The following is a 13225-nucleotide window of genomic DNA, read 5'->3' on the forward strand; positions in this document are numbered from 1 at the left end:
TTGTTCCTGGGTTGTGTGAAATCCCAGGGAAAAAACCCTATACAAGGTGTAGGTCTGTTAGTTTATGTTGTGGGTGTTGCTACTGGAGTGCAAAATGACTGATGGAAGATGGACAAGAAAAGGTCAAAGTCATCAGGTCCTCAGTTTAGAAAAAAAGAGAAAAGAAGAGGAGAAACGAGCAAAAGATACAGTTAAGCAGATGTGTCTTTGGATAATGGCAGATATTATGTATCCTGACACAAGATAACATTCATTAGTAGGGCCAGGACCCCGCAGTCTATTCACACCTACAGACCAGTTGTTAGTCAGCTTGGGGAAACCTGCAGTTAGCTGAGGCTGAAGAGGCCACTTGATGAAACATGTCTGTGAAGGTTCTCAGTCATCCAGGTCATCGTAGTCTAAGGAGCTTGTAAAGAAAAGCGTCTGGACTTGTTTAAGTTGCTTGAAGACGTTTCACCTCTCATCCGAGAAGCTTCTTCAGTTCTAAAGGGTCAACTGGTGGAGAGTCCCAGATTTAAACCCAGTGGGAGTATCCCCCCAAAGAGGGACAAAGGAGTGGGCGTTAAGGTGTCTGGGAAGGGATCTCAAAACTGGATTATAGATGGCAGACAGTTGGTGTCGTAAGCCACCGCCTCTGTTCAAAGATGGTCGCTCACAGTGGACGTAAATGGCTTCTTTCACTCCTCTTTCAAACCATCTGTCCTCTCTGTCCAGAATGTGAACATTGTCATCCTCGAAAGAGTGACCTTTGTCCTTTAGATGCAGATGAACTGCTGAGTCTTGTCCTGTGGAGGTGGCTCTTCTATGTTGTGCCATACGTTTGTGAAGTGGTTGTTTGGTCTCTCCAATGTAGGTCTGGGCATTCCTCGCTGCACTGTACAGCATACACCAGATTGTTAAGTTTGTGTTTTGGAGTTTTATCTTTGGGATGAACCAGTTTCTGTCTGAGTGTGTTGCTGGGTCTGAAGTACACTGGGATGTCGTGCTTATACCGTTGTATCATTTAAGTATAAAAAGGCCCCCAACTCTAGAGATTGGAAAGTGATAGGAAGACGGCATCTGCAGACTGTTCAAGCTTCTTTTAATTGTGCTTTATTTTCTGGCGTCGTCTTTCAACAATTGTTTGACAAAACAGAAGAACCCGGCAGTCAAAATCTCACCTGCTTTATATAGAATTCCACTCACATCTGAACCTCATTAACCTCTACCATTGGGAAAACAGGGTAGACTAAATAACACAGTCTAGGCAAAGAAACTGGAATAAAATCATTTTTCCACTTAACAAACTCATTCACCCAGCTAAACGGTTTGAGTTTAGCTGGGTGAATCAATCTCTGCTCAAACTCCGACTCATGAGGTTATTTTAAACGAAATAAAAGATTTTACACAAAGCTTGTTACCCTTTTGCTGCCAAATGGCAAAAAAAAAATAAAAATCTTTATGTCATTAACTGTTATTGATACATTCCTGCAAAATACTACAATTAATATCTTTACTGTTTCCCTATTTTATCTGTAACAAATCAGGTTAAAAAGCAGTTGGAGGTACAGTTTTCAAAGGTATGTTTTAGACTCTTACGCTCGCTTACAGCCATACCACCCTGAACACGCCGGATCTCAGCAGAGTGGAAATCATTACTGAGGGTCTTTGTACAGAAGTGAAAACAGGAGGAAGCTACAGACTGTAGACTGTATATATATATATATATATAGATATATATATATATATATATACACGTACACATATATATATGTATATATATTACATATAAAATATTATATATATAAAATATATATAAGTCACTTATTGATAAATAGCTAATAAGAAAGAAGAGCATGTGCAAAAAGGGTGTAGCTATTGCAGTATACAGTTAAGTGGAGGAGTTGTACAGGGAGACGGCCACTGGCAGGAATGATTTCCTGTGTCGTTCAGTGGTGCTTTTCGGTAATCTCAGTCTCTCACTGAACGTGCTCCTGTGACTGACCAGGATGTTGTGGAGTGGGTGGGAGGTGTTTTCCAACATTGTCTTTGTTTTGGACAACATCTGCCTCTCCCACACCACCTTAAGGGAGTCCAGCTCCATACCCACAACATTACTGGCCTTACGGATCAGTTTATTGAGTCTGTTGGCATCTGCGACCCTGAGCCTGCTCCCCCAGCATGCAACGGAGTAGAGGATGGCGCTGGCCACAACATATATAAAAAGAAAAGTCTAAATGTCATTGCTATCACTCCTGCTGCAAAGCTCAGGGTGAAACATTGTTGGGTTTCCTTCTGTGTACACACCTGTACGAAGGAGTGTTAGGGTCACATTAAGAAAAAAAAATTATTACGGATTACTTTGAGAATAAAGTTAAAATTTCAAGAATAAAGTTGTAATTCTATTTAGAGAAACATGTTGAAATGTGAAGATGATCATTGTTGTTTCAAGACAAACTGAAACATTTGCTTTACCTTCTAGAAGATGCCTTGTTTGCATGACTTAATGCAATAAGTCAATAAACTGATCGCACGAGTTGTGATACACCACAGACTTGTCAGCTGTGTTTATGAGCTAAAAAAGAAATCATTTTCTTCCTTGTTACTAAAACTGATTCTGAAGTATGATTTCACTAACTCAGAGGGTGTAGCAACTGTAGCAGTTTGTCTTGAAACAACAACTGTAATCTCAAATTTCACTTTTTCCCCAAAAATAGATTTTCCACTTTAATGTTGAAATTTCTACTTATTCTCAAATGATCAATAATATATGGCTTTTCTTAATATGGTCCTATACTCCATGGTACACCTGAATGAGTGAACACTTCCTGTATAAATACAGTCTCTCAGGAGACGACTGACCCCTGGTGTCTATGAGTTTATTACACAAAAACAAATGAAGAAACAAGATAAGAGCACTCACAGAGACAGACTGTAGCTTGGAGACAAATGAGCTGAACATCTGCGCACGCACACACACACACACACACACACACACACACACACAGGAAAACAGTCTCTCCTTTCTGAAACTACATTATTTGTGGTGTTTAATAGGAACATTATTTTCCTTCTTCTTCACCAGAGGATCATGAAGGTTCAGTTTGTCTGTTTGCTGCTGGGCCTGCTTTCCTCTGTGGAGCTCTCAGCAAGCCTGAACGCCTATCAAAAACATGTCATTAAAAACACAATTTAATTAATAAAGTATTGAAAAGAGTAATAAGAGTAATATTACAACTAAGTAGCTGCTGCCATTCTTAGAAACTGGAATTGGCTGGGCCGTGCTATGAATTCTGGGGTAGGTTGGGCCACGAAGGATACACCCGACCCTTCCTTCAAATTCGGGGAAATGAAGGACGCATTTGTCGGCCGCATGTGGAGAAGCCTTCGAATTGGGACAGCCTTCGTCGCCTGGCTGTGACTTAATCAGCCTTTAAATGCGGCCTCCGAAAGATGCAGACCCTGAATTGGAAAATAGCAAGAATACACTGACACAGGGTACAGGACTGTCAAAGGAAATACATGAACATAGAAACCAGGACTCCAGACGTGACACAAGGAACACAAGGTGAGCACAGTGACAAAACCTAAGGGCTGGAAAATCTCTAAAGTACTAAAGAATAACTAAAGAAACTAAAAATACAAAAGACAAAGCCATGAAAAACCAACTATATCACAGAACTATAAGAAAACAAAACATAAACACAGAGTCACCAGATCATGACAAATAGTGAAAATGCAATAAAACATTTTGTTCTGCACTCAGTTATCTTACGTGGATTTGCTGAACTCAACTTGCCTTCTGTCTGCTGAATTGATAAAATAAACCTCCCAACCAGCTTTCTCCCTCAGAGAATTTCTGTCACTTCAAAATTTCATGATTTTTACAAACTGTATTTTCCCACATAGATTCAAAAAGAAGCTGTCTCACATTTTTCTCAAATAATGAAAAAATGAAAACAAAGTTTTCAGTAATGAATGAATTTCCATGGATGTTTCCTGTACCATCTGCAACAGCTTCATAACAGCCCCTACATCCCTACAAGTCAGGGAGAATAACTCTGAAAATGAAATATAATATTGTAGAGTCACTACTTAGTGGGCAGAGGACAGTTATCACTTTGCTGGATGCTTTAAAGTCACATGTTCTTTATTTGCTGTATGTAGATTAACAGGATATTAACAGATTTACAGCTTTCATTAGAATCCATATGGTAATTGTGATGGACCAAGTTGAAAAACAGGAGGAGTCCCACGAATTATTAGAAAAAAATATAATTTCCATTTATTTAACCCCCACAAATTATATTTACAAAAGTAATAAATGTTGAGCTCATAAAAGAGGTCAAAGAAACAAAACTGAACTCAGGCAAAGACTGCAAACTTAACAAACCAAATGACTGCCCAAACAAACATAATTGACCTAAACATGAAATGACACACAGGGGTACATGTAATGGCTGATCAGACCATTGTGACACATGAGGGATAACAAACAAACACAATCATAAATCACAGAACAATGCAGTACAATCTAGTTTGTTAATAAAGTAAACATTAAAGAAGAAAATCAAAACCATTAAACCCTAAACCCAAATATTTAATTAAATACAAATACTTTATTTTTAAATGAAAGAAAACACACATTCTCCCCTTCAATAGGAAGTGGTGGTGTGATCCAATTAGCCCCCTTTGCATATAATGGTGTCAAACCCTGGCTACCATCTTTTGTCTAGCAACTCCCAGGGATGATAGCAGGTAAGAAATAAAAAGATAAAGGTTAGTCAAAAATCAAAGTAATGAAGTAGTATGAATACATAAGTAAACTAAATGTGCGCGCTTACAAATAGAACAAATGTATCCAAACCAATCAATAAAGTTATTGGAAACTAAAGTGTGTTACTATGTTCAAATGAAAATACAAGAGTTACTGACTTTAGAGTGTGGCCACAGGTTTGGCCATCACACACCCCCCCACTTCTTGATCTTCCATCAGGCAGCGAGAGAGGTAATCAGCAGTGGTGTTGTCTTTACCAGGGATGTAGTGAACCTTAAACCGGTATGGCTGCATAGCCAGATACCACCTGGTGATTCTCCCATTAGTGTCTTTCATTCTTTCCAGCCACTGCAGGGCTTTGTGGTCCGTTTGAAGGATGAATTCTCTTCCCAACAAATAATATTTGAAAGAGTCAAGTGCCCATTTAATGGCCAAGGCTTCCTTCTCAACCGTTGCATAGCGGCTCTCCCTTGGTAGCAGCTTACGGCTGATGTAGGCGACAGGATGTCGATCCTCTGGTGGTCCCTGCAGAAGCACTGCTCCCAGACCTCTTTCAGAAGCATCAGTCTGCAATGTAAAGTCTTTTGTGAAATCTGGTGAGTGCAGAACGGGGTCCTTACTCAGGGACTGGCGAATGTCTTTGAAAGCTGCAACGGCTTCAGCTGTCCACCGAATCTTATTGGGACATCTTGAGCCAGTCCTGTCCGTCAGTGGGGCTGCTCTCGCTGAGAAGTTGGGAATGAATCTGTTATAGAACGCAGCCATGCCGAGGAAGGATCGCAGCTGTTTCCTGGTTTGTGGAAGAGGACATGATGCAATTGCATTAATTTTGTCAACCTGTGGTTTAATTGTCCCACCTCCAACAGTAAACCCGAGGTACTGGACTTCAGTCCTAGCAAGAGCACACTTTGCTGGATTGATGGTAAGGCCTGCGGAACGCAGCCGATCCAGCACGACCCTTAGGTGATCCACATGCTCTTCCCAAGTTCCACTGAAAACAACAACATCATCAAGGTACGCACAGGTGAATGCTGAGAGACCACAGAGTACCTTATCCATTAGTCTTTGAAATGTTGCTGGGGCCCCATGCAGACCAAATGGCAGGACTGTGAACTCGAACAATCCCCACGGAGTACGGAATGCTGTCAACTCTTGAGACTGTTTAGTGAGAGGTACTTGCCAGTATCCCTTGGAGAGATCAATGGTTGTTAGATATTTTGCCTTCCCCAAACGCTCGATGAGATCGTCAATGCGTGGCATTGGGTAAGAGTCAAATTTTGATATGGAATTGAGGTACCTGAAGTCGATGCAAAAACGTATTGTGCTATCCTTTTTCGGAGCCAACACAACAGGGTTGCACCACTCACTTGTTGAAGGTTGGATGATTCCAAGAGACAGCATGAGGTCCACCTCCTCCTTTAGCTCCACCAGGAAACGTTCTGGTATCCTGTAACTCATACGCTTCACAGCTGCATCAGGTTTTAAAACAATGTCATGCTCCACCAGACTGGTGCGACCTGGGTACTTTTGAAATATGTCTGAATCAATCAGAGGTGTTACCTGAGACTGTTGCTCACTGGTGAGATGGCTCAGGTCCAGGACAGAGGCTGTTACTGAAGGCAAGTAGTCATTAACTTCTTCCTCCTCATCCACGCTGTGAATAAGCAACCCCTCTGTTTTATTCTCAGTGCGTGGAATCCATTCCTTAAGAAGGTTAACATGGAGCACTCTACTCCCTCGCTGGAGACCTGGTGTGGAAACTTTGTAGGTAGTAGGTCCAAGTTTCTTCTGTACTTCGAAGGGTCCCTGCCACTTTGCCAGCAGCTTGCTGTCAGAAGTTGGCAACATTACCAAAACCTTCTGGCCAGGGACAAAACTCCTGTGGCGAGCTTTCCTATCAAACAAAGTCTTTTGTTGCTTCTGAGCAGCTGCCATATGGCTCTGTGCCAGTTCACTCATCTGCTGAAGCTTTTCCCTCATATGAATGACATATGAAATAACACTGACCGATTCCTCTTTACCTTGCTCTCCCTCCCATGAGTCCTTCAGCAGGGTTAATGGGCCTCTCACCTCATGGCCATAAAGAAGCTCAAATGGGGAGAAGCCAGTGGAGGCTTGAGGAACTTCCCTGTAGGCAAAAAGGAGGTATGGCAGCCACTGGTCCCAATCAGACCCTGTATCATTGACAAACTTTCGGCGCATTTGTTTGAGAGTTTGGTTGAAGCGCTCCGTCAGTCCATCTGTCTGGGGGTGATATGGGGTCGTCCGCACACTCCTGATGCCTAACAGCTTATAGACCTGTTTCAACAGTGTAGACATAAAATTAGTGCCTTGGTCAGTCAAAATCTCCTGTGGGAATCCAACCCTTGAGAACAGTTGAATCAATGAGGAAGCTACAGCTTTTGCTTTAACAGTTTTTAATGGAAATACTTCAGGATACCTCGTAGCATAGTCTGTAATGACTAACATAAAGCGATTTCCAGCTTTACTCTTTTCCACAGGACCAACTACGTCCATGCCAAGACGCTGAAATGGTATACCAATGATTGGGAGAGGTTGGAGTGGTGCTTTGGTGGGGACCCTAATTGAAGTCTTCTGACATTGCGGACAACTCCTGCAAAACATGGCAACATCTGAGCGCAAACCAGGCCAGAAAAAGTATCGCTTAATGCGAGCGGTGGTTTTATGCTTCCCCAGGTGGCCAGCCCAGGGAATGGAGTGCCCCAAAGTAAGCACTGTTTCACGAGCCGCTTTAGGGACCACCAACTGCTTAACCTGGCCGTGCTGGTAGTATAAAATGCCATCTTGCAGAATGAACTGCTCTTTATTTGTGTCAGATTCAACAGAGTCCTTTTCCTTAGCCCTCAGCAACATGGCAGACAAAGTTGGATCAGCCTGCTGCATTTGTCTGATGTTTGTAGGTACTGAAAAACCTAAAGGCGTATCTGGAGCAGCCTGAACTGATATGTTTCCAACAGTGTGTTGAAATTTTTCACGTCTTCTTTGACTGCGTGGCTTCCGAGACTTCCCGGGTTCTGTCTCTAGTTCAGCCTCAAAGAAGGGTAAAGCACTGAGGGTTGCATAATGCTCATCCTGATTTTTAGTTTGAGCCCTTGTTATAGCAACATTACACTCCTGCACTTCTCTCAACAAATCATAGATGACTGGCAGATCCTCCCCAAGAACTACAGGATAGGGCAGACTGTCAGCTACACCAACCTTTAACAGATAGGATGTCCCCTGCACTTCAATAAACAGATCAGCAGTAGGGTATGGTCTTTCATCACCATGTATACAGCAAACTGATATGGTTTCAGAGGGGCATGTGTAGTCATTTGCCACATATTTCCTGTGTACCAGAGTCTGTGTGCTGCCAGTATCTATTAAAGCATTCATTTCTTGTCCATTAATCTTAACTGTGGTGATTTTATTTGACTGCTTTCTCTCAGATTTAATATCCACATTCTGATGAGGCACAAAACACATCTGAGATAATTTGCTTTGATTATTAGGACACATGGGCTTAGTGTGACCTTCCTGTCCACAAAGGTAGCACACTGGTGGCCTTTTACCTGGCTTCGAGGCATTTGGTTTTCCCTTGTAAAGGGCTTACCCACACCCGTCGCTGACCTCTGAGGATGCTGAGGGGGTTGCGACCGACGTGAATCTCTGGCAGCCTTCCATGCACTGTTGCTCCATGGCTGACTCTTACTTCGGGCAGCTACAAACACATCAGCCAGGGTGGCGGCCTCTGCAGCAGACTTTGGATTATGCTCCTTAATCCAGACCTGAAGCTCGGGACACAGCATTCTCAAAAACTGCTCCAAGATAATAATTTCACCAACTTCTTTTATAGTTCTGTTTTTAGGCTGAATCCATTTCTCATAAAGTTCTTTCAGTCTTGCATACAGTTCCTTGGGACTCTCATCAAAAACTTCAAGACAGCGAAATCTTTGCCTGTATGTTTCTGGGTTTATGTCATATTTTTGCAAAATGGCAGCTTTTACCTTATCATATTGCAGTGAATCGTCCACATCCATATTAACGTAGGCACTTCGAGCCTTACCAGTCAGAAGAGGAATGAGGTGAAAAATCCAGTCTGACTCTGGCCAGCGACAAGCAGCTGCAATTCTCTCAAAGGTAGTGAGAAAATGTTCAACATCATCTTCAACAGCTAGTTTCTCCAGTTTAGGATGATGAATATGCACAGACTGACCTGTTAATATGGAGGCTGAGCCAGAACCCTCATGCTGAGATGTTGCTTGTGTCTGATAATCAGCTGGAGTTTCAACAGGCTCTGGATCAGTTGATGTGGGCTCTGGAAGTGGGGTGGTTCTGGCCTGCACTTCCATTTGCAAAAGCCGAAACTGGTGTTGCAAACTCTTAAAACGCTGTTCTTGCAGTATAGCATCCTCTCTCTGCTTTTTATCTCGAACTTCCTGTTGTCCCATGAAAGCCTGAAGAATCCCAGCAATATCAAGCAGAGTTGGCTCCCTGGTATCCTCTCCTTCAGTGTCTCCAGCCACAACTGAAATTCCTTCTTCCATCTCCTTCTCCCTCTCTGGCTGCTGCAAGGCCTCTTTGGCCTCCATTTTATTTCCTCTCTTTGGGCGCACAGCATTCTGCATGGCTCAAAAAGTTTGTCAGGGGAGAAAAAAGGGCAGAAAATGCAAAAAAAAATCCTGTCTCCTCAACTGAAGGATCCCACTTCTGACACCACATGTGATGGACCGAGTTGAAAAACAGGAGGAGTCCCAGGAATTATTAGAAAAAATATAATTTCCATTTATTTAACCCCCACAAATTATATTTACAAAAGTAATAAATGTTGAGCTCATAAAAGAGGTCAAAGAAACAAAACTGAACTCAGGCAAAGACTGCAAACTTAACAAACCAAATGACTGCCCAAACAAACATAATTGACCTAAACATGAAATGACACACAGGGGTACATGTAATGGCTGATCAGACCATTGTGACACATGAGGGATAACAAACAAACACAATCATAAATCACAGAACAATGCAGTACAATCTAGTTTGTTAATAAAGTAAACATTAAAGAAGAAAATCAAAACCATTAAACCCTAAACCCAAATATTTAATTAAATACAAATACTTTATTTTTAAATGAAAGAAAACACACATTCTCCCCTTCAATAGGAAGTGGTGGTGTGATCCAATTAGCCCCCTTTGCATATAATGGTGTCAAACCCTGGCTACCATCTTTTGTCTAGCAACTCCCGGGGATGATAGCAGGTAAGAAATAAAAAGATAAAGGTTAGTCAAAAATCAAAGCAATGAAGTAGTATGAATACATAAGTAAACTAAATGTGCGCGCTTACAAATAGAACAAATGTATCCAAACCAATCAATAAAGTTATTGGAAACTAAAGTGTGTTACTATGTTCAAATGAAAATACAAGAGTTACTGACTTTAGAGTGTGGCCACGGGTTTGGCCATCACAGTAATCAATAGTGAAGTGTTTCTCTTGTCAGTGTTTATTTTTACTCATTGAATTATCTCTGTTCACATAATATGCTGAACTCATTTCACGTTTCTTCAAATAAGGCATCATTTGTCCAGCTGTCAAACTCTGAAAGATTTAAAGTTTCACCACTGAGCACTTTGAATGGTTATTCTTTTATTTAAAAGCACTTCTTCAGTTCTCTTGGGAAAACTGCCTTATTGATGTCAACGGTCAGAGAAAAATGTTTGATAGGAAGGCAACCGTAGCTCATACAACCATTTGTTACAACCAAAGAATGCAGAAGAGCATCTTGGTCAGCTAAGAACAGGAAACTGAAGCTACAGTTCTCAAAATTTGACATGAGAAGATTGGAAAAATGTTGCCTGGTCTGATGAGTCTTGATTTCTGCTCTGACATGCAGATGGTCGGGTCAGAATTTGGCATAAATAGCATGAAAGGATGGATCCATCCTGCCTTATGTCAGCTGTGCAGACTAGCGGTGGTGGTGTCACTGTGGGGGGTATTTTCTTGGCACATTTTGGGCCCCTTAGTATCAACCGAGTAGCAATAATACTCAGGTAAACATCACAGCTTGCCTGAGTATTATTGCTGAACATGTCCGTCTCTTTATGAGAACAGTGTACCTCTCCTCTGATGGCTGACTCCAGCAGAACAGCGTGTCGTGTCACAAATCTTAGATCATCTTAAACTGTTTTCTTGAACATGACAGTGAGTTCAGTGAACTCTAATGGCCACTGTAGTCAGCAGATCTCAGTCTAATGGAGCAACTTTGGAAGGTGATATAAGAATCATGGATGTGCTGATGGGTTCATAACTTGATGGACTTTTATCCAAACACAGAGTTACAAAGTGCTTCAGAGTTTGAATAAAAGCCACGCGTTAAAAATAACTTTACATTTTCAAATCAACCATACAGTCAGACATTTATACTAAAATACAAACATGCAAATGGTTCCAAACTATGACCTGCTTTGGTCATCAGCCAATCACCTTGAAGTTAATTTAACTCCCAACATTCACAGTTTGGTTTGTATTCTTTCATTTAAGTCAACCTTAAGACAACCAGTTGTGGCGTTCAACCTGCATACTATTATTAAGAAGATATGAGCTGTATGAAGTAAACAGAGATAAACATGCTAATTAAAACTACAAAGCAAAACAAACTCATAATTAACTTTAATTAACCAGTTTTTACCCAACAAACAACAACTGGAGCACAGCCAAAACATCTGGTTGGAGCTGTTAGATCTTTGACTCAAGGAGTGCCAGAGCACAGACATGCTGTGTATTCAGATGCTTCAATTCTGGCTAAACATTATTGATGAATCATTAGTTTGAAAGGGCGAGTCTCTCCTGGAAGCCACTCATTGTGTTGCCACGTGAATGTGTGTGTGTGTGTCACAAACCTTAGTACAGGGAGGGGATTTCCAAACCTGTTTATCCATCTGCTAGTAAATGCTATACTGGCACAGGACCCAGATGAGAAGCTGAATCATCGCTCTCACTGGGAGAAAGACCTGGTGAATCTATGAAAACACAGCGCTAGATTTAATTATTATTTCATTTTCTTTATTCTTTTTAATATTGCACAGAGCTACATTCATGCTACGGTGCCTCTGTGTTTTGGCCCTGAGGTGGAGTCGGAGCTGTGCCATATGAGGGGATTAGCCATGTACAGAGGGAGCGTATCAGACTGTCTCCCACACAAACTACAGATAACACACCCTTGCCTTTGAAATCACCTGGCATGGCGGGGGTCTGCCTTCTCATTCAGCACTCAGAGGCTGGTTAGCAATGGGTCTGCCTGGAGGAGCCTAGTCTGTGTCTTTTTTCTCCCATTATTGCTCTTTGTCTACACGGACGGGGCGCTGAGTGACTTCTAAGGAGAAGCTGCATGAGTTGGCATCACGCCTGCTGTGCCCTAATCTGCTTGGGGCACTGTTACACATGCACACACACACACACGCACAGAGCAGAGGTAAGTCTTAATCAGTAACACAGATGACCAGAAGGCAGGGGTGGAGGTCCATCAGTGACCATCTTCATCCGCCCGCATTACCACAGCTGGAGTCTGCACATTGTGATGGCCAAACCCGTGGCCACACTCTAAAGTCAGTAACTCTTGTATTTTCATTTCTTCATTTGAACATAGTAACACACTTTAGTTTTCAATAACTTTATTGATTGGTGTGGATACATTTGTTCTATTTGTAAGCGCGCACATTTACTTTACTTATGTATTCATGCCACTTCATTACTTTGATTTTTGACTAACCTTTGTCTTTTTATTTCTTACCTGCCATCATCCCCGGGAGTTGCTGGACAAAAGATGGTAGCCAGGGTTTGAAACCACTAAATGCAAAGAGGGATAATTGGACCACACCACCACTCCCTGCTGAAGGGGAGAATGTGTGTTTTCTTCAATTTAAAAACAAAGTATTTGTATTTAATTAAATATTTGAGTTTAGGGTTTAATGGTTTTGATTTTCTTCTTTAGTGTTTAGTTTATTAACAAACTAGACTGTACTGCATTGTTTTGTGATTTATGATTGTGTTTGTTTGTTACCCCTCATGTGTCACAACGGTCTGATCAGCCATTACATGTACCCCTGTGTGTCATTTCATGTTTAGGTCAGTTATGTTTGTTTGTGGCAGTCATTTGGTTTGTTAAGTTTGCAGTCTTGGCCTGAGTTCAGTTTTGTTTCTTTGACCTCTTTTATGAGCTCAACATTTATTACTTTTGTAAATCTAATTTTTGGGGGTTAAATGAATGAAAACCATATTTTTCTAATAATTCGTGGGACTCCTCCTGTTTTTCAACTTGTTCCATTACACACATGCAGGGTTAACCTTGAACAGGAAACCTTGCAGTGTACAACGTTTAGAAAAGTGCGTGTTTCTCTTTTGTTCTGTGGTTTTGGTATTTTGGCTACATATTTTGTTTTTTGTATATATTTTAATAAATCTTTATGTTTAT

General features: G+C 41.4%; 1 long non-coding RNA gene across 1 annotated transcript; it reads right to left on the reverse strand.

The window, feature by feature from the left end:
* Positions 1 to 11632: 11632 nt before the first annotated feature.
* LOC109200442 (uncharacterized) lies at positions 11633 to 12937 on the reverse strand. Its single transcript, XR_002060599.2, has 3 exons — positions 12545 to 12937; positions 11991 to 12186; positions 11633 to 11774 (listed from the first exon to the last, which is right to left on the reverse strand). It is a non-coding gene; the product is annotated as an uncharacterized LOC109200442 (long non-coding RNA).
* Positions 12938 to 13225: the final 288 nt, after the last annotated feature.

This window comes from Oreochromis niloticus, unplaced genomic scaffold (genome assembly GCF_001858045.2).
Source record: "Oreochromis niloticus isolate F11D_XX unplaced genomic scaffold, O_niloticus_UMD_NMBU tig00002746_pilon, whole genome shotgun sequence".
Lineage (NCBI taxonomy): Eukaryota > Metazoa > Chordata > Actinopteri > Cichliformes > Cichlidae > Oreochromis > Oreochromis niloticus.